The 12,257-nt window shown below is 53.6% G+C and overlaps 2 pseudogenes across 2 annotated transcripts; both read left to right on the top strand.

The window, feature by feature from the left end:
- Positions 1–1,151: 1,151 nt before the first annotated feature.
- LOC100273502 (uncharacterized) lies at positions 1,152–1,685 on the top strand (annotated as a pseudogene). The gene has a single exon (NR_156108.1). The product of NR_156108.1 is annotated as an uncharacterized protein (transcript).
- A 3,708-nt stretch (positions 1,686–5,393) lies between these two features.
- Positions 5,394–7,237, top strand: LOC100384864 (LOC100384432-like pseudogene; annotated as a pseudogene). Its single transcript, NR_159491.1, has 2 exons — positions 5,394–6,356; positions 6,438–7,237. The product of NR_159491.1 is annotated as a protein-like pseudogene (transcript).
- The last annotated feature ends 5,020 nt before the right edge of the window (positions 7,238–12,257 follow it).

The following is a 12,257-nucleotide window of genomic DNA, read 5'->3' as shown; positions in this document are numbered from 1 at the left end:
GCTGTGCTTGAGTTCTTGCGGAGTCATGGCTTATGATCCATATATTAGTCTGAATGGAGTGAATCTGGTAGCACGGGATTCAGTTGTGTTAAGTGCACAAATGACTTCGGGTAATTGCTCGGCCCACTTGCCCTTTTGTCTTCCAAAAGTCTCTTCTATATTGCGCTAGAAAGTTTACCGTTGGCGCGCTCTACTACCCCATTGGATTGTGGGTGATAGACGGACGTGAAGACTGCCTGCGTGCCGATGGAAGCGCTGAAATCCCTAAACCCTAAACCCTACTACAACCCCAAAAACTCCATGGAGTTTTTTTACTCCAGAGTAGAGGTGTTTGGGTAGAAAATTTTTACTCGGGTTCTACTCTAGAGCTATGCCAAACAAGCCTTAATAAGAGTTTCATTATGTTGTTTCTAATACTACCACATCACCAAGAGTGAGATGAAATAAAGAATGAATTATGCACTCTCAATACAAAGTTTCACTTTACGATTCATCTTATAATAAATATGGTGTCATGTCATTCAAAAATCTGATTTGGCACTCTAATTAATGTATAAAACATTTTAGGCTATTCTCAATACAAATTTTGTAACACTCTTTCCGACACTAACATATCATCAAAATTGCTATGAAACTAAAAATGAAACAATGTCTTTTAATACTAAATTTCACTTCACTATTTTATTGACTAACATATCAATTAAATGATACAGCTAAATCTATACTATCTATTAAGAAGCTAATGTAGACCGCCCCCGCCTCCGTCCTCCCACACCGCGAGAGCCACCTCCCCGCACAATCCGGTCCATGCGTCCTACCCGACGTCGTCGCTCCGCAAACGTCGCGAACCCCGCCCGCCCGCCGCTGCAATTCGCCCACCCGCCACTATCCGCCCACCGCTGCAAAAAAGTGATTCTTCGTCTGCGCACGTGTTTTTGAGAAATCTATCTTCGCCGGCAAAGAACACGACTCTATTAGCCAACCTCCCTCCACTTCGTTGTTTGTTTCTTCCAATTGTCCGCATCCAAACCGGTGGCCAGCAGGTGTTCATTCCACTCACAAACGGCTGCTTCTTATCCCCCGCCGTAGGTATTACTACAGATGCACGTACAAGGACAACATGAGCTGCCCGGCCACGAAGCAGGTGCAGGAGAAGGACCACAGCGACCCGCCATTGTACTCGGTCACCTACTACAGCGACCACTCGTGCAACAACGCCTTCCTCCCGCTCTCCCCCTCCGAGTTCCAGCTGCGGACATCGTCCGGGAAGGCCGTCTCCATCTGCTTCGACTCCTCGTCCGGGGCACCGGCGCAATAGCCGACGGCCGTGGCGTCCATCGCCACCAATGCTAGCGGCGGCTCGCCCTCTTCCAGCGCCGTGGCGGCGCGGCGAGGCACGCCGCCGGATATCAGTTACCCGCCCGACCTGCGGCGGTCTGACATGTACCCGTGGGGCGCCGATGCCGTGGACCAGAAGCTGGCGTCCTGCGCCACCGAGTGCCACGACGCCTTCTCGGCCGGCGCCGTGCCAGAGGAGGTGGTAGATGTAGGCAGATTTGGGTCTGTCAGGTTCTTCCATTTTTTGTAAATTCATCGGTGGAAGGCAACTGATTTTACTTCGACAAACTAATATGATACAAATGTTTCTTTTTTTACATGTCGAAGCTTACTAGAGATTCGCATGCAACTTTTCTTTTTCTTGGTTCAAAATTGAAATAACTGTGCTAATGTTAATCCAACAGTTCATTTCTCCGTGTTGTGCCTGTTAATTAACGTATATTCTGATGTTCAGGATATTATTTATATAAATAAAAAATATAGCAAAAATAAAATGATGTTCCTATAAAATAAAATTCCTGGGTTACGTGAGGTTAGGGATGACAGCGGGCCCGGGTTCGGTCTGCTAAATAATAAGACTTCAGCTCGTGCTGATGAGGCAAAGAACATGGTTAACTGAAATGCAGATGAAACACCACATATCTATATCTCTACTAACTATTAAGGCAATAGTGTAGACCGTCTCATGTGCCCCCGCCTCCCCCTCTGCGCGCACACCCCCATCTTCCCCCGCGAAAGTTGCAACTGCCACGCCCCCAACAACTGTCGTCCAGGCAGTAGCGGAGGCGGAGGGCAGGGAGGAGTGGGCGGTGGCATCCCCCGCGGCGATATCCGGGGATGAGGCGTCGGAATGGGCGGTGGGAAGGGAGAGCGCAACGAAGTCACGGTCGACGTCCCCGGCGCCGTCGTTGTAGGTGTGGAGCAACCCCACCAGGGGGAGGCCGCTGCCGTCGGGGAGGATGAACTCGGCATAGGTGCGGAACACCTCGACGAGGATGGCGACGATCTGGTCCTCGCTGAACTTGACCCGAGGGTTGACGACGACGACGAGGGCGGCCATCTCGTTGCGGTCTAGCCCGTCGTCCCCATTGGTGTCAAAGCGCTCGAAGATCCTCCTCACCTTCTCCGCCCGCGACCCGCGGCCGGTCGACGCTGCCGACGCGGACAGCGCCATTACGGCTCGCTGCGCACGGGGAAAAACTAGCCGGATTACGGCGAAATTCGGGCACGCGGGGCGGGCGCAGCGACGGCATGCACGGGTGGGGGATTTGATGCAGGAATGCCGGGTGGGTCCAGCCAGGATGGAGAGGGCCGAGGGGAGGAGAGAGGAGGGCGGAGCGGAAGGGGCGGCGGAGCCGTGTGCCTGGCTCGGCTGGCTACTTGCTATTGCTAGCGAGAGGAGACGATGGTAATGATGACGGTGGATTTTGGGAGGGGCTTGCAGTCAGCGCACGAGTGGTGGCTCTGCATTAGCAAGCCTGGCTCGCTCGCTCCGCCATCAGCTCTGGTTTGGGCTGGAGCCCGAGCCACATCAGATACGCTCGTCGATGGCGGCGGGACCGGGACGCGTATCTGTGCTACTGTGTGGAGAAGTAGCGGTACGGTACAGCGTACAGGTACAGCTGCGGCTTGTGGCGACAGTGACAGGGGGGTCTTGTTACGCGAGGCGGCCGAGCTGGTGGTGGTGCGCAAAGCTGGCATGGTCCGGGCCCAAGCAACGTTGTTGGGACCGGTGATTTGGATTCCTGAGGCATCAAAAGCAACTGGACAAACTATGCGCGAGGCCAGCTGTCCAAGGCCTCGCGCCGTCTACCACTATTTGTGTGGGATACCGTTACCGTCTCATCTGGCCATCTGGGGGCACGGGGGCGATTTGCTGATCCATTTATGTTTCGTTTTTATTTACTATAGTGCGTGTAGAATCTCTATCTCTACTAATTATTAAGGCAATAGTGTATACCATCTCATGTGCCCCCGCCTCCCCCTCTGCGCGCACGCCCCCATCTCCCCCCCCCCCCCCCCCGCGAAAGCTGCAACAGCCATGCCGAGAAACCTGCCACGCCCCCAACAGCTGTCGTCCAGTCCCCTCCCCATTCTGCGTCCGTGATGCTCGAGGTTCGCAACCACGCACGCTAATCGACGCGCCGGCGCTTGCGGAGGGCCGGGGAGGTGGATGAGGTGGAGGTGGAGGGGAGAAGCGAGGAGGACTGGGCAAGGAAGACGGTGTAGTCGAAGTCGGGATCGTAGACCTGGTCCCCGCAGGCGGCGCAGAAGAGCTTGGCGCGGTCGACGTCGATGGCGATCTGGTGGCCGAGCCCCACGGAGGCGGAGGCGTGCGTGGCAGCGTGGGAGGGGCCAAAGACGGCGGTGCAAGAGAGGCAGGCGTAGATGCGGGAGGTGGGGGACGGGGACGCGGCGGCGCAGGGCGAGCAGTGCGGGAGCTCGCGTGGGTCCCGCCGAATCTCGAGGCGGCCGAGCGAGCGCAAGCGCAGGCAGCGACGGAGGAAGCGCAGCGGGCGCGAGGACAGGCGGTGCACGACGAGGTGTGGGCAGGGCGGTGGTATGGACGGGGTGGACACCGGGGAGGCGAGGGGACGGACCGGGGTGTGTTGTGGTGGGGACAGCGTCGGCGGGTGACGGGGTGGCCGGGTCAGGGTGGGGTTGCGGCCGGTGGAGTGTGGCAGCAGGTGGTGCAGGGAGAGGTGGAGGTGGTGGTCTGGTACTCTGGTCCGATGGCGGTGGCGGTGCGGTCGCGGTGATGGACGGATGAGTGACGTCGTGACAGTATTGGTTCACTCACTGCGCGTAGCACACTAGCACTGTGATATCTGGATCCGCTGGGTTGCTGGTGGCACGGGCGCACGACGCCAAACTTCGCATGCCATTGCCCATTGGCCATTCCATCGGGTTCACGGTGACTGGAGCGAATCACAAAATGACTAGAGATTTGTTTTGTTTATCTACTACAGCTCAAGACTGTGACTAAATTTCAACGAATTAAGGTGGATAGCGTTAGATTTGAAGATGAGAAGCTTCATGATACCTCGTATTGGGCTAACATTACCATTCCCATGGCACAGTTACCATTCCATGTTTCTAATGCACTGAGGGTCTGAGGCCACACTTCTGTATGTGCCTACCGCCAAGGCACCTTGAGCTACACATGTGGTTTGTTATTATCTTGAAAACGTAATTGTGTCAATACTATAACCTTAATATGCTTGCTTGATCTATATTTTTTCTGCCATCAAGAATGAGGCAATTAGATAAGGATATATGTTAGCTTTGTCAGTATTGTCTGAGTCTTTAAGCGTAGCAGTAAAAGTTTTGGCACACCATTGTTTTAGTTATTATGATCTGAACAACCCGTTTTATATAGGGAGCTCGTGGCAAATGCATCATCACAACAGGACGATGGAGCTCAAGGCGTCAAGTGGTGGCTCACTCGGACTCGCGCTCCTCTGCAACAAGGCACTGTTCCCCATGAGGGTTCCCATTACCATTGCGCTCGTCGCCTGTCACTAGGGCTCTGAGCCATTAGAGGCTCGTCAATTTATGTAAATTTATGTTCCGTTGCAATGCACGGACACATACCTATAAGATATTAAGATCGAAGATAATATATATATATTGTTTGTTTTCATGTATTACCTAACACTGTCTAGATGTATATAAATTACCATAATATTATATGTTCTCGTTGCAACGCACGGGCACTCACCTAGTAACCAATAGAAGTTGATAAAATATATGAAGATGAAACAAATCACTTTTAATGAAGGTTTCATATGGTTTTCAAGACTTTAAAAATGAGTTGACATGATTTCATTCTCATTAAACTAATTTTGTCCCATTGAACTTATTTATCTTAAATGCTATATTATCATCTAAAATTCTGATGTAACATACTATTTAATATACATAAAACAACTATGAAACTACCATTGAGAATAAACTTATAAAACTAGCCTAAAAATAATGAGAAATGTAACTTGTCAGCTCCTCTGCATGTGTACTTCCGAGGCCAATATGGAGGCACACTATACTATAGTAGCCAAAGCATCAACTTCGGCAATCATGGACCACAGTGTGTACTACTGCCTTGTAGCTCTTCTTCCACTTGTTTACTTCCTTCTCAAGTCGTCGTGGAAGAAAGCTCCCTTCGGATCTGGTAGCCGCCATGGACTAAAGCTCCCTCCAGGCCCATGGCAGCTCCCTGTCATCGGCAGCATCCACCATCTCCGCGGCTCCCTCGTGCACCACGCTCTGAGGGACCTATCGCTCCGCCATGGGCCTCTCATGTTCCTCAAGCTGGGCGAGGTCCCAGTGGTCGTAGCATCCACGCCGGAGGCTGCGAAAGAGGTGATGAAGACCCACGACGCCATCTTCTCGACCAGGCCACTGAGCTCAACCATTAGGACGGTCTCCAAGGATGGCCTGGGCATCGTCTGGGCTCCGTACGGCGACCACTGGCGGCAGCTCCGCAAGATCTGCACCATGCAGCTGCTCGGCGCGCGGCGCGTCCAGTCCCTGCGGCCCGCGCGCGAGGAGGAGGCGTTCCGGCTGGTCCGAGCCGTCATGTCCTCGTCCACCGCGGCAGGAGGAGCTGCGCCGCCGCCGCTCGTGGACCTCGGCAAGCTGGCCGCCGTGTACGTCGCCGAGGCGTCGTTGCGCGCCATCTTGGGCAGACGGTTCAAGGTCGAGGACCGGGACACGCTGCTGCGCTACGTGGATGACGGCGTCCGGCTGGCCGGCGGGTTCACGCCCAGAGACCTGTTCCCGTCGTCGTGGCTCGTCCGCGCCCTGACCCACCGGGCCGTGCGCGAGGTGGATGCCTACCGAGACTCCTTGTTCGCCTTCATGGATGTAGTGGTAGGTGAGCGCTTGGATCGACGAGAAGGTCAACTGAAGAAGAGGAGGAGGAGGGAGAGGATCTGATTGACGTTCTCCTCCGGAGCCACAAGGAAGGAAACCTCCCGTTCCCTCTCACCATGAGGACAATCGAAGCGGTCATATTTGTCAGTGTCCTTGTTTATTTGCTAATTAATGTCAACTGATCTGAGGTTCCCTAACTGAATTGTGCGTGTGTATATGAACAGGATCTGATCGGAGGGGGTATCGAGACAGCAACAACAACGCTGCAGTGGGCGATGGCTGAGCTGATGAGGAATCCAGGCATCATGGCCAAGGCACAGGCCGAGGTCAGGGGATTGTTCATGGGCCAAACCAAGGTAACCGAAGACCGGCTAGGTGAGCTACCCTACCTGCAGCTGGTCATCAAGGAGACGCTGAGGCTGCATGTCCCGGGGCCGCTGCTGATCCCAAGGGAGTGCCAGGAGCAGTGCCGGATACTGGGCTACGACGTGCCCAGGGGAGCCATGGTGCTCGTGAACGCCTGGGCCATCGCTCGGAGCCCGGATCACTGGGAGGAGCCAGACGCGTTCGTCCCTGAGAGGTTCGTCGGTGACGCGAGGGATTTCAAGGGCAACGACTTGGAGTTCATCCCGTTTGGCGCCGGGAGGAGGATCTGCCCTGGGATGTCGTTCGGGCTGGCCAGTGGCCAACGTCGAGCTCGGTCTCGCCAGCTTGCTCTTCTACTTCGACTGGAGTCTCCCGGCGGGCGTCCTTCCTGCTGAGATGGACATGGCCGAGACCATGGGGATCACTGCTAGGAGGAAAGCAGACCTCTTCTTGTCTGCTACTCTGCGTGTCAAACTGCCTTAATTTTCATCTGATCTGATGGTACTCTATGCCTATGAGATATGCAGTGACTGTTACGGGACGGGCTATCTGTGCTGCAGCGTGTGGAGCAGAGTATTTCCAGTTTTTCTCCCTTAGACCGTCTTCCACAGTTCACCGCCTAAAACACTATTTTACGTTGTATATCCCAATTTTCGTGATGTGGAGTATGAATATGTGGACGTGGATGGATAAACTATTAGAGGTAATCTAAGACTATCTCTAATAGCTTACTAATTCATCTTCATCTCCATGCTTAAACTTCACTCTACGAACAATATAATTTACAATACAAAACAATATTTTTCTATATGATTTGATGTGTGATTTAAAGGAAACAACCATATATAGTTGAGACCACATGCATAAAGTCATCATGGAGGTGAGAAAGGTAGTGGGAAGTCCACACGTACGTGCTTGCTCGTCTGGCCTAGCTGAAGCAAAGGATATGGACATATGACATATGTGTGAATGATTCGTCATTACTAAGGATATAGTCTCCGCTACATTTCTACACCTTTCCAAATGAGCTCTCGAGGTCTATTTATTGTCTACAAGGGTGAGAGGTGCTTATAGTGTCCTTAGGTCGGTTTTGCAATCTACTCGGTTGGAAGGAAGCACATGGCATGGCCGAACAGCGTAAGTGGCCAAGTGGTGGGTCGGCCGGCCCTCCCCTCTGTCCTTTAAGAGTGTGTATGGTTAGATGTACAAGGAATGATGGAAAGGAATGGCTACAGTTTCTATAGTATTGGGATGAAAGTCACGTGAGGGCAAGGTAAACACCGGAGTAATTTTTAGTATCGACGTGATCCCAAAAAATCGAGGACACGGTATCGCCCCCGCTTTATCCTACTTTGAGTTCAAACCAAACATGTCCTAAGTGTGTTTCTTTCTCAAGCATTGGATTTGAGCACTTGGATTATGTGTCACCCATGCACGAGATTCTTTATTTGAGTCGTGTCAAATGTGCAGGAGAGGAACAAGTGCAGCAGGAAGAGACTTTGTCTGGCTAGGCGGCCTGGCCTTTGGACGGCCGGGCCTAGCTCTAGCCCATCTCCCTTTGGCATGTATCCTCTTATGATGGTTGGTTCCACAACATGTATGGTGGTGTCTTATATAAAAAGATCATACATAACTTGTGGAACTCGTCAAATAACATAAATCTGGTCTTATATTACTCTTTAAACAAAAAATATTGGTGGTTACAACATATTGTTATGACCACCAATAGCGAAAGTCTCATGATGTGCTCTCACCATCGACTGTACTAGCACCTATTCAACACAACATTCATCGAAAAAATTTCATACTAATACATACACAAAAACTAAAGTGAAACCCTCACAATCTAGAATTCTAAAGATCTTCGTCATTATGATTTTTCAGACAGATTTCTGGTCCTGCAGTCTTTTATCCATTAATTTGACTTCCTACCTCAAATCAGGCAAACATTTACATTTTTAAATCTGTGGAAAATTTACTACAACTTTTGTGTTTACCACTAAGTCTAATTCAACATGAATAATTTCTAGTTGTCAGGACAAACTTCCTACTCGAATTTGTTTGCATATTCTAGAACAACATCACTGTTTCTGCGATTACTTATAAACCGCTAATTGGATCGGAACGAAACCAACGACATTTGACAAATAACAAGATGTCCTACTATTTTTTTATTCATGGGATTCCAAATTCTTAACCGAACCATATCAGAATTCGATGTATACCTGCTATCCAGATCGTAGCGAACAACCAACCATGGCCCGCGACCAAATTCACCATGAATTCTGAGCATGCTTGCATGCAAGGACTAATTTGTTAATTGATGACATGTGCAAATTAGGCTATTGATGTTGTCGGCGTTTCGGACCCGCGAGGACCGTCAACCGACCAGTAAATTTGTTGTTGTGTGTCCCTGCCCAGATAGGTTGATGCAAGATAGAACACAAGAGGGAAATGAGGCTTATGTTATCTCGCACCAGGGTGCTTGTAGTAGGGGTTACAAGCGTCGCGCGAGGGAGCGAGGGCGAGAACGAGAGAGAGAGAGAGAGAGTCTGCATGTTGCCTGTCTCGTCTGCCCCGCCTGTCCTCGACGTCCAACGTTGTCATTGTTGCAACGTGTGTCCGCGACGTGCCTTAGGAAGGCCCTGGACATCCCCTTTTATAGATACAAGAAGATGCCCAGCTGTACAATGGGGTGTAGCTGCGAGCTAACGTGGCCGTCGGAGAAGCGCCTTGAGCCCTGTACACGAGCTAATGTGGCCGTCGGAGAAGTGCCTTGAGCCCTGTAGAAGCACAGCTGTCGGCGTGGCATGGATCCTGCTGATGTTGTCTTGCTTCCGTAGGAGGTTGAGAGCAATCCGACGTCATGGGCGCACGCGGGGAACCATCATTACCTGTTACCGGAGTAACCTTAGATGGGACACCGGTCTTGTTCCTTCATAGCCTGAGGCAGCTAGCTAGGAGTAGGGTAATGATGTATCCCCTGTAGCGTAGTCGGTCCGAGGCCTAGATCGGGCGAGGCGGAGACTTCTCCTAAGGCCGAGGCTGGGCTCGGGCGGGGTTGTGACTCCTCCCGAGGCCGAGGCCGAGGCCTGGGGTCGGGCGAGGCGGAGATCTTCCGAGGCCGAGGCTGAGGCCGAGGCCTGAGGTCGGGCGAGGCGGAGCTCCTTGTTGCGCCCGAGGCCAAACTCGTGGGAGATCGTGACTCAGTTTTATCCTGGTGGTTGGCACAGTAGCCGGAGCGGGGTGAACGGCGTTGTTTTCCAGTCAGATCGGTCAGTAAAGGGGCGAAGTGACTGCGGTCACTTCGACCTTGCCGACTGAGGCACGCGTGTCAGGATAAGGTGTCAGGCGATTCCCGCATTAAATGCGCACGCGATACGGTCGACTGGTAAGGTGATTTGGCCAAGGTCGCTGCACGACAAAGTCTGCCCAAGCTAGGCTTCAGGCGAGCCGAGGGTGCACTCCTCGCCTGAGGGGACCCTCGGGCGAGGTGTGAATCCGTCCGGGACTACTGTTCCTGCCCGAGGCTGGGCTCGGATGAGGTCGCGTCCCTTGGTAAGCGTGGCCTTGACTTGAACCGCGCTTTATTAGCCGCGTATGGTTTGTTCTGAAGATGCTTTCCAGCCGGATTAAGGAGCATTAGGGATACCCCTAATTACGGTACCCGACAGTAGCCCCCGAGCCTCAAAGGGAGTGCGGGCACTTGCTTGGAGGTTCTGCCGGATTTTTGCAAGGGGACCAACCCTTCTCGGTTATATTTTGTTCCGGTGGGTGCGCGCGAGCGCACCCGCCGGGTGTAGCCCCCGAGGCCTCGGAGGAGTGGTTTGACTCCTCTGAGGTCTTAATTTTTTGCGACGCCTCGGATGGCCTTGTCGTTCCCTCATGCGGCCTGGCCGTAGCCCGGGTGCACGGTTAGGCTTCGAGTTTTCATGCTGGTTTGTTGACGTGGTCAATAGTTCGGCCGTAGCCTGGTGCGAGAGCAGCCCCCGAGCCTCTGCACGGAGCGAGTGGACGATCAAGGACCGTCTCGACTTTTATTGTACGCCCCTTCGTCGCCTTTCCGCAAGGAGGAAGGGGGAAAGCGTCATGTTACCCTTGGGGGGGCACCGAACATGGTGTTTCCAGTGAGTTGCTAGCGGGTGATCCGAGTGGACGCCCGAGCCCTGTTCGATAAGGGTCGGCTAGTGGCCCAGAGGCGCGCTCCAAAAGTACCTGTAGGTGATTTGCCGGACCCGGACCCATTCGATAGGGTCCGAGGGCTCGATGCCTCCCTCCGGTGGGATTCCGTTACAAAATCGTTCCCACTGGTCTCGGAAATGTCCTAGGGTACCACGGGACCGTAGCCCGAGCCTCGGCCATGTAACGGACGTACCCAGGGTCATCCCTGACTCTGCGTGCTCTGGGGCGGCTGTCGAACCCTTCCGAGGGGCCAGCCTTCGAACCCCTGATCAGTAAAGGGCATAGAGCCCGAGTGCTCTGGGGCGGTTGCCGAACCCCGGAGGGCGCAACCTTCGAACCCCTGATCAGTAGGAGGGCTCGGGGCCTGTTTCCTTCGCTGGGAAGGATCCTTTTTCGAAATATCCCCCTTTCCCGGTCCCTGTGGCAAGAGAGAGAGAGGGAAAGAAAAAGGACATAAATTTAAATAAGGTGGCGCACCTTTTTTGACGCGGTCATTATGACGGAGATGAAACGGTGCCCGCTTCTCCTGCCGGAGGTGTCGCTTGCCCTGCCAATGAGTTAATGCGACGGGACAGACGATTCGCGGGGCGTCTGTTGCGCGTGCGTGAGCCGTTCGAGGAACGAAACACGAGCGCGTCGTCTTTACTCCGTGGGAGGGGGCTCCTCTGCCGTTTCAGGAGAGGATGCGAGCCTGTAGGTGATTGGACCGCTGCTTCCGCCCGTCTGCTGCTGCAATTACTACCGGTCCGCCTCTGGTCATATTGACCGTCACGCCTTTCCCCGCGGCTGACTGACCCGTGATCGTTGCACCCAATTGGCACTGTTGGGTCACGTGCAGGGCTGCCTCGAGTCACAGTACTGGTTCCGCAGTCGAGAAGACACGACATTGGCACGAGTGGCGGTGCGGTTTCCTTGCACGCAGTAACCGTTGCACCGGTTACATGACATGTGGGCCCGGGCCTCCATGCTGGTCCGCCGGATGCGACGGGGCCAAAAAGGGTGCACAACCGTGGTGCAGTTGCATGCTTCCCGCGTGGCGGTCTACCTTTTCGACCGCTGGTTTCGGCGAGGATGGGGGAACGCTTATAACCGCGGGGCGGTTACATGCTTCGTGTGCGGCGATTTGGCTTCTTCCGTTTCGGGTCAGCCCGCATGACATGTGGGACCCAGCCCCCGCGTCGGAGGGTGAGAACCTTGGAACACGTCAGTGGAGACTTTGCTCGAGACGCTTGGGGGTGGGGGTGAAGAGATTTGCCTTTAAAAAGGGGTTGATCCCCCGGGCAGTAGCCATGCCTTCACACTCCTCGCATTCATCGCGCCCTTCCACCTTCTGAGCCCCTAGATGGGGTACACCTGTGTTGCCTTCTTTTTGCTGCTGTTTGAGGAGCGCGACCAGGTGGGGGTTGGCGCTCTTCAGTCACCGCTCGGCTTCAAGGATTTTCATCACGCAGCCGGCTGCAGTCCCCTGCCGGCGGTCACCCAGGATGATGACCGCA

This window comes from Zea mays, chromosome 3, assembly GCF_902167145.1.
Source record: "Zea mays cultivar B73 chromosome 3, Zm-B73-REFERENCE-NAM-5.0, whole genome shotgun sequence".
Classification (NCBI taxonomy): Eukaryota; Viridiplantae; Streptophyta; class Magnoliopsida; order Poales; family Poaceae; genus Zea; species Zea mays.
The sequence above is the reverse complement of the archived record's forward strand: the minus strand, read 5'-3'. Positions and strand labels throughout refer to the sequence as shown.